The sequence below is a fragment of the Hylaeus volcanicus genome, chromosome 6 (genome assembly GCF_026283585.1).
Source record: "Hylaeus volcanicus isolate JK05 chromosome 6, UHH_iyHylVolc1.0_haploid, whole genome shotgun sequence".
Lineage (NCBI taxonomy): Eukaryota > Metazoa > Arthropoda > Insecta > Hymenoptera > Colletidae > Hylaeus > Hylaeus volcanicus.
The window spans coordinates 15,401,419-15,410,029 of record NC_071981.1 but is presented as its reverse complement, the minus strand read 5'-3'; the positions used below and the strand labels follow the sequence as shown (position 1 = coordinate 15,410,029).

Sequence of the window (8,611 nt, the reverse complement as noted above, 5' to 3'; positions counted from 1 at the left end):
AGTTTCCAGAGGAATGGCACATGGTCCCCGTTGAGAATCTCTGGTACAGAACACTCCGATTCAGAGAGGTTGTCAAGGGGGTGGACGTAGGTGATCGCGAGGCGAACTGTTATCCAGCGCCTGCGTGATACCGACTCTGTCTACTTGTCAGCCAAGAGGAGCTGCCACCACCCTGCCCGCTGTTCCCTCTCGCCGCTACTCGATAACAAACTCCAGAGTACCAGTACTGGCACGGTACTCCGGACCACCGGGTCGCTCCAGAAGATCGCGCGGTTTCCGTTCGATTCGACCGGACACCGATAGCCGGAGTTCGTGTTTACCACCCCGCGATCAGTGAATGTTCGTGTCTCGTGCTTGAACAATCTCGACTGTCCACGGTCGTCCGGCACGTTTCCAGGATTTCGACTGGATTCATACCTAACGCAACGGTTGCGTCCACGCCGGTTCGTCAGTGAAAAGTTTGTCTGCCTTTTATTTCTGGAACACGTTTCGCTCTATATCGTCGCCCGGTGACACGTCGATTCTTGGAACGATCCTTGGGATCGATTTGTCCGTTGGATTTGATGTTTACGCGTCGGTGTCCATCGTGATCGTTTCTTGGGCAGATTTCCCTGCGATCGGCGCGAGAGAAACGCAGTCCTTTACGCTCGTCATTGGTGTGTAACTTGTTGCTCGGGCTCGATGGTTCGGGGATCGTTGGCACAATTTCGTAAAGCCTATTCGCAGGCTTCTTAATCTCGACAGCTGCAAGACGGAATAATGTAGGAAGTAAATGTTTGTGGTTTCAGTCGTTGGATTTTTATTCGGTCAATGACCTTTTGTAAGTTCTCTTTGGTAGTTTTGTTTTGTGGTAACAGTAGACATAAAGTATTTATATGAATTGGTAATACGAATTTGTATGACTTGGTAATAATTAAATGCTTACGGATTTTTGACAAGTGAAAATCTGGAAAAAAGTATGACAATGTGTACGATTCCAAAAATAACCCTGTTTGGAAGATAACACATACTTTCATTTCAATTTCAATTCTTTATCTGAATCTGTGAAACTATAAATTTGCATACCTAGTAAAAATAGAAACTTCTATTATTTATACGAATAAACTGGTATGCAATCACTAAAGAACAAATCTACTAAAGTGAGCTTACAGAGGGTCGAAAACGTTTTGATACCGAATAAATGCCCAGGGACTATAAACACGAATTACAACGTTCCCTGTCACAAAAGCATTCGATAAACAAATATTAACACAGAATATGCTCCCGTGTTTCGTTCAAAAATTACAGAATTTTGCGAACAACAGCTCACAGGGTCGATTCCAAATTATTCGAATAAATTTAAATTAGTCTGATAAAGTGTCGAATCGTGAGCGCCATAACCTTCACGCGATGAACGATCGCCAGGACTCCTTCCTCCAGCATCCTTTCCTTCCCACGTCGTTCGTCGATCTCTCGAACCAGGGTGTCGAATGCACAGTGTCGTGGATTACTCGAGAGTCTAGAGCACGTGAATGGAGAAAGGGATCTTCGGTCCTGTTCGACCCAACTTCTCGTTACTCGTGGTTTGGGAAGCCAGGAAGCAAACACGACTTCTATGCTCGTGTACTTGCTCCACGGATTATCCTGTTTTCCTCCGGATCCCGAGTTCCCGAGGATTGTAGCGTTCACCGACGCTCGAGCATTCCGCGAATGATACTTGTCAACAGGCTGAGCGACTGGACGTCGAACAGTGCACCCGATTCTCTTGTTGCTCCTCGACGCCTGGACGTCATGCGAGATTCTTGGGCCACAGCCGCCGTTGCAACAAACTAGTGACTTGTACTTGGTGCAGTTCTTTTTTCGATAACCATTGAAAGAGTATTTTTAACGGGAAGGGATGCTCGTCAGTAGTCAGATCGTTAGTGATTATTTAGGTGTCAAAGGTATGGTCTATGTTAATTTAAACGAATTTGAGGCATTGTGTCATCGGGCTTCAAATAATAAATTACAGTTTCATAAGGATTAGTGTTGGTGTACTTACTGGAAGTCAGGTTATCCATGATTATCTAAATGTCACAGTCTACATAAATTTAACAGACATTTAAAGGCCTTTGTGTCGTAGCCAGCACGCTTCGAATAATATTAAACATTAATTTTAATTATCGTCAAAGAGGTATCTTGATGCCACAGTTATAGATCATTTCATTCAAAGTTAAGACATTTGTCATAGCCGCCGCGTTTCGAATAATAAATTAAAGTTTCACGGCGATTTGGGTTGAGGCATTCCTTCTTTGAAAAATTCAGGAGTATCTTTAACGAGGAGGAATGCTTCCCTCGAGTGGCATGCTTAATTAACCCGCCAGAAAAGAATTTAAACGAACGCTTTGTCTTGCGAAAGTTATGGTTTGTATCGATTGAAACGACATTAATAAATTCGGGTGAAAATCACAGCGGTATATAATAATAAATGAGAGGTTCGCGAGGACCAATGCTGGGGCATTTCGCTATTTCGGAAGAATTTAAAAGGAGTATTTCGAATGGGAAATAATGCCTCTCTGGAGAGCCATGGTTAATTAACCTGTGGAAGGAGAAATTAAATGAACGTTCTGTTGTCTAGAGGCTAAATGTGCCTATATCAATTAAAACTAAATAATTAATTTCCGCCATGACCTCGACGTTTGAAATGATAAACGAAAGGTTCGTAGTGCGGGTATATTTCCTCTTTTGAAAGAAATTTTGAAATGCATTCTTGTTCTCACGCGTAAATTATGTACATGTTTCCTACGATTAAGAATTCCTCTTTAAAGTCGACTTTAAAATTGCAACGAACGTTTAGTTCTCCTTTTATACCCCTTTTCACTTTCGTATGATAAAATATGAAATGAAAGCTTGCTCATACTATGCATGAAAAAGTACGTCGAGCAATGACTTTTAATCTCTCCAGCTTCGAAGCTTTTTCCCGAACGTTGTCTCTAAGTTGGCGGATCCTCCGTGACTTATCGACATACACTCGTTCCCTTTGGTATTTTCCAAACAAGAATGTGTAGCGCTGTCAAATATGTCCAATAGAGAGACAAATTGAAGACTGAGCTTGCTAGGTGATTCGATTTTCGAAAATTTACTTCACCAGCTACAATGTGTATCTAGCCGCATGTGTAGTTGTCTCGTCTTGTTATCACCGCGTCTCAGACTTCACCAGATTAGACAGATTAGACTCGGTTAATGGATATTTGCGCGAAGTTACATCGAAACTTCCTCGTTGGTAATAGTAGAGTGCGATAGACACTCGTGACGATCGTTTAGTTTTGTGGAGTGCAATTTATCACATATGGCATCCACCTGATCGGATTCTGCAGGTTTTAAGAGGAATTAGACGTAAATGGTTTTGTGCATACAATTTTTATAGACAACAATCTTATTTAATTGAAATGAACCATACATTAAGTAATGTTATATTTTATTCTCTCTGACACTCTGTTATCATATTCATTTACCAAGGAGTTTAATTAATTCTTCTCTCGCTTCTGAAATTTTAATTTAGGTTACTTGATGATTATAACCTATCGATAACCTTTATTTATTAATAATTACTGATCGACGACTTTATTCGTTTATTTAAGCTTGACTATGTTGTATACATGTATCTACAAGAAGTCTATAATAGTTTATAATAGTAATAATAATCTAGTGGTCACAAAATATGAATATCAACATGAAATTTTCTTTTTCACAGATTCATTCTACATAGAATTACAGGTATACCATTAATCGTGAAGAAAGGTATCCAGCCTGATTCTTACCACATAAATAAAATTTTGTCCTACTCTTCAAGATACATACAAACATTCTGTACTCGACAAATTCGATACTTTCATCCACATCCTCGAAATTAATTTCCAAAAGAAATCTTACAACGAAGCAATTTAACATGTTTAATATTATCGAAGGTCAGCACCCCAGCAAACAAGATTTCAAGCTAAAAAGAATCCCAAAAATGGAACCAGGAAGAAGTGTCACTTTCACTCCGTATGTATGTGGTATTTTAGAAAAACGTATTCCGAAGACGAAGTGACTCGTTCGCTCGAAAGTTTCCCTCTCCCGATGGAAAGTCCTAAAAAGCCGATGAAAGAAAGAAATTGGAAATTCTCACGGGGACAAGCGCGACGCTTTTACGACTACCCCGATGTTTATTCCTCCCCTGATTCGCTATGATTCACTACGATTCTCTGGTGACCGAGATCACTACGCCGTAAACGAGGTTTCCTCCGATTCTGATAATTTCGATATGCTCGGACTCGGTTATTCGCTCTTTTAAACGCGTTTCTCGACGTCCATCGGCGCCTGCGAATAAAACGGACATCTGGGTGAGCGACAGGGGCTGCCTCGTCGACTACGAGGTGCGACTATGTCGGGGTTTCAATTTCACGCGTCGAAATTCCGTCCCGTAACTCGCGCCGCTCTAACCCAGTCACGGAGAAGTCGATCCCACGGTGCTCGACAGATTGAATCTTTCGTTCTCGGATTTCTTGTCCCGCCAGAAAGATCCTGACGAACCCAAGACCATCGAGGAGACCCGTTTCGACGCTCTACGGACAAGGGACGTCTTCATCGGTCCTCTTTTGGAACGCTTCTTTTGGAATTTGGTCGCTTGTCGGGAAACGTTTCCTGAACCACATTTGGAACCCTTTGAGAATATTGTAGTAAGTGAAGTTTGATGTGGCGACTTGTAGGATATCAGGAAATTTGGTATTTCTTAGAAAATGTACTTTTGTAAGTCTTAATACTTTGTGACAACAACCCTTTCCCTCTTTCCAGGAACCAGATTTATCAAACAAACTCAATTTTAAGAAACTACTCTTTTTTCTGAGTCAAATAATCGATTCTTGTTGCCTAAGATTTTCTAATCTAAAATCTCTCTATTAAATTACATTGGAGAAATTACATTTCCATAAATTGGAGCAATGTACATATTGCACAAATGCATTGTCAATGTAATATCCACTATCCTTTGGAGTATCCTCATCGAGGAGATTTCAGCATCGATGACACTTCACCATTTCTCATTAATTTTTTCCAGCGCTAATAAGCAACCTGAATTGCCCCATGATTGATCAACCGTGACCAATCAATCACTGCATCGACAGTGTTTGTCGTAGAAAATGAGCCATGGTTATCAAGTGGTTATAAAGCTTTCCACGCTATCAATCATAATCTTCTTATTAGTAAATTTAATTCCACATACTTCGGTCGTAGCACCGTTGCTTAACTTCAATTATTTATAAAATACAACAAACCACTCGTCCAATGTTATGTTTGTTCCATCAGGTTCGCCACGAGGATCTTAGATTCACTTTTATTTATTCCTCAACCACATTTTCATTGCTTCTCAATACTGCAGATTTTCAATTCTTGCCGACGACCTATAGTCGACAGAGTGGATTCAATTTCAAATGTCATCGCTACACAGAGAGACCTGATCAACCGGATCAACCTTAGCGATCGGAGTAAGAATAAAATACTAAAGGTCAACGCTTTCAAAGGGCATATCATTTCGTTCCTTCGACGAAGAAACATAACTCGATCTTGCGACTCCATTAACCCAGTTACATTCGACGTCGTTCCAGAATGATATGGAATACGTCTCGACAATAATTTAGATACATTGTTCTATCTCCATTATTACCTTGCTATATTTCTAATCGACTAATAATCTTTCAGAGTCACAAACATCCTTTGATTTCGTCCTGAGACAACGAAGGCCTCCATCGAGCTCGGGATTAATTTCTAGCGATCGATCGTTTCATCGTTCGTGGGATTGATCCTCTTCCGCATTTTCAAAAGGTTCGATGTTGGGATTCGGTCGTCCGACAAATTGAATTCGCAGTTGTCCTCCGCGGGGGAGGACGTTGCTCTCAGTGGAAGTCGGTGAACGGTTCGCAGGACTCGTTCGAATAGTTTTCCATTGTTCCCGATTTTCGATACTTGGGTTAGAACATGCCAACATCCAGCAGCAAAATATTTAGAGGCTCCGAAATATGTAACTAATTGGAACGATGGTAAAGTCGATGAAATTATTAAAGAAACCGAGGAAAAAATATTTTCCGGGTCTTAAAGGAAACAATGTTAATAGAGGATACTGAATTTGTAAGCATCGAATCTATTCAATTAATTAGACGAATTTCTTCGATAGTCATAGAGGATACGAATACTTATCGAACTGACTGTATAATATTATACATTATGTATCATTATATGTATATCAAATCGATTGTATTCAAGCAATCAGACGATTGACACCATTATTTAATAAACGATTCCGTTACGACTAGATCGTTCGTCAAAACAATAATCGATTTGGCGTGAACGGAACGTCGGAATCGCGTTTCAAAAATTTCGTTTCTCGCCGCGCAAATCGTTCCTCGATGCTCCTTTGATCGCGGCCACGTTACGGAATCTAAATTCCACGAGCCACCGAATACCCAGCTCTCTTCGTCGATCGACCGATACGTAGATCCTTGTTGGCAGGCAAATTGAATTTTTCTCGACTGTTCTCGGTCCAAAAGGGGTATGCTCTGGTTCTTTATTAAAAAGTCTCCGTTTCCAGCGGCGTTCGGCAAAACGTAATCCACGATTATGGTTATCGAGCAGGCAGAAATCAATGGGAACAATTAACGAGCAATTGGGTATGATTAAACCTGAAAGATCACAAATTACTGATTTCCGTTTGGAGGTTACGAATTTAAGTCATAATTAAATTATTATTATTGTCGTTATTCAATTATTTTTCTTCATTAATTTTAAATATATTTCGAAGACTGGGATGAATGAAATTCTTTACGGATCTTTGGAACAGAACAAGCAAAATATTTAGTAGATTCTTAAGTCGTTATAGTAATTTGAAATATTAGATATAAAAATAAATTCTATGCCTTTAGATTTAATTATTTATGATTGTAGCTTATAGTTGACAACTTCGAAATTTGGATTGTGCAACACTATGGGCTCTCCGAAAGTGTGCGACTCGGGAAAGATTCAAATTTGCCTGTTTTTTTCTTAAATAAATCATGAAATCATTTTAGGAAGATATAGAATTAATGTTTATAGCTAACATATACATTTGGCAATGCATTAATACGAATCAAGAAAAATTACGAAGAATAAAGGAACACTTTGAGCCTCATTAATATAGTCCAATCTAAAGATTACGAATGTTTATGCAAATTCATATTTTCAAAATTCATATTTTCATATACACCGATGAAGAGCAGAAACTTGAATTAAATTATGTTTTGCCATCTAAATTTCATTCTTTACATATACATGCATTAGTACACATCCTTGTACATTTTCAAATCCTGTATGTACACTTGCCATGAATGCATAAATACCCGCGAGTCCACCGACTAATCCGACAATTACGAATGATTATTACAAAAGTAATTACAAAGTAATCACCGGCCAACTTTCATTTCTGGGAGATTAATCGACGAAACAGGCCACTCGTCGCGGTTCCTCGGCTCGTTACTAGATCGCTGGAGCTAGGAGAATCAAGCAATTACCGCTTCTTTCGAACGACGTTAACCCGACCTCAATCCGTGCACTCTCTTTTTCTCGTTTGCCTGATCGTCGACGATCTGTAAAGCTCCTAGGACGACGGCGACCGCAACGACGTCGCCCCCGGAGTTCGACGTAACGCACGGGAAAGCACCGATTACTCGCTTCGAGTAACCACCTTGGATCGTCGTTAGAAACGTTGCTTCGAGTATTTACAGTCACACAGGACCATCGGTCCCTCAGGATCGGCTCAGGATGTAAAAATAAATATGCGATTTGAAAGCTTACGTGCAATGCATTTGGTCCTCTCTTGCGGTATCTCTCAGACTTTGCCCTATCGTAAAGTCATTTATGGAAGCGTATCTTTGTAAAATTGTTTGAGAAATCGAGTTTTCTGGCATTTCTCGGATTTTAACCGTTTGAGTCCCAAGCAGCGCGATCGCATTGTTCAGACATTATGTCGAGAAAATCCAGTACTCGTTTAGAGAAAGCAGGGTTGCACTGTTTGTGATTCTTCTACAGTGTTTTTTTCAATACCCCCTGGGACTCAAACGGTTAAATATCGCACGCCTGAATCAAAGATCGTTTCTTTTTAACACACATTTTGAAACTACCCGTGGATTGACGAATATCGATAGTTGGGAGACCACCAAAGGCACTTGTCCTCGACCAGCAGCCAACAGCAACTCGAGTCCGTGTAACACGGTGACAGCATTACGACCCACACACCCCCTCCCCCCTGCCGTCGAAGTAATGCGAATCACCCTCTTTCTTGGAGGCCACGGACGCCTGGGATTTGAAACGAGAGATCGCGGACGATCTCTCGCGTTGCTGCAACGGCATCCATCGAATCGACGCGGTCCAGAGTTTTCCCATTACGGAAACAACGCGGTCATTCGCTTAACGTTGCGGCTTTTCACCGATCGCCGACGAGTTCCCCAGCCACGGAACGACAATACGTTGCGACCTAATCGTTGTTTGCGCTCGCCAGTTAGAGTGAAAGTTTTCAGAGTTTTCCGTCCACGGTGCAATTCTTACTGTTCAGTCTTCGTGGTCGCAAGAGGTGTTACTGTAATTT

The 8,611-nt window shown here is 40.8% G+C and overlaps 1 protein-coding gene across 6 annotated transcripts in view; it reads left to right on the top strand.

The window, feature by feature from the left end:
• Nucleotides 1-243: 243 nt before the first annotated feature.
• LOC128878186 (5-hydroxytryptamine receptor 2B-like) overlaps nucleotides 244-8,611 on the top strand; it is a 174,570-nt gene continuing 166,202 nt past the window's right edge. For 2 of the 6 annotated variants that reach the window (XM_054126186.1, XM_054126183.1), the window contains exon 1: nucleotides 244-458. The gene's annotated coding sequence lies outside the window, so the exon portion shown is untranslated. Of the gene's footprint in view, nucleotides 657-4,116; nucleotides 4,680-8,611 lie in introns of those variants that run through there. The other 4 variants (XM_054126185.1, XM_054126187.1, XM_054126184.1 and 1 more) reach the window with 4 other exon arrangements.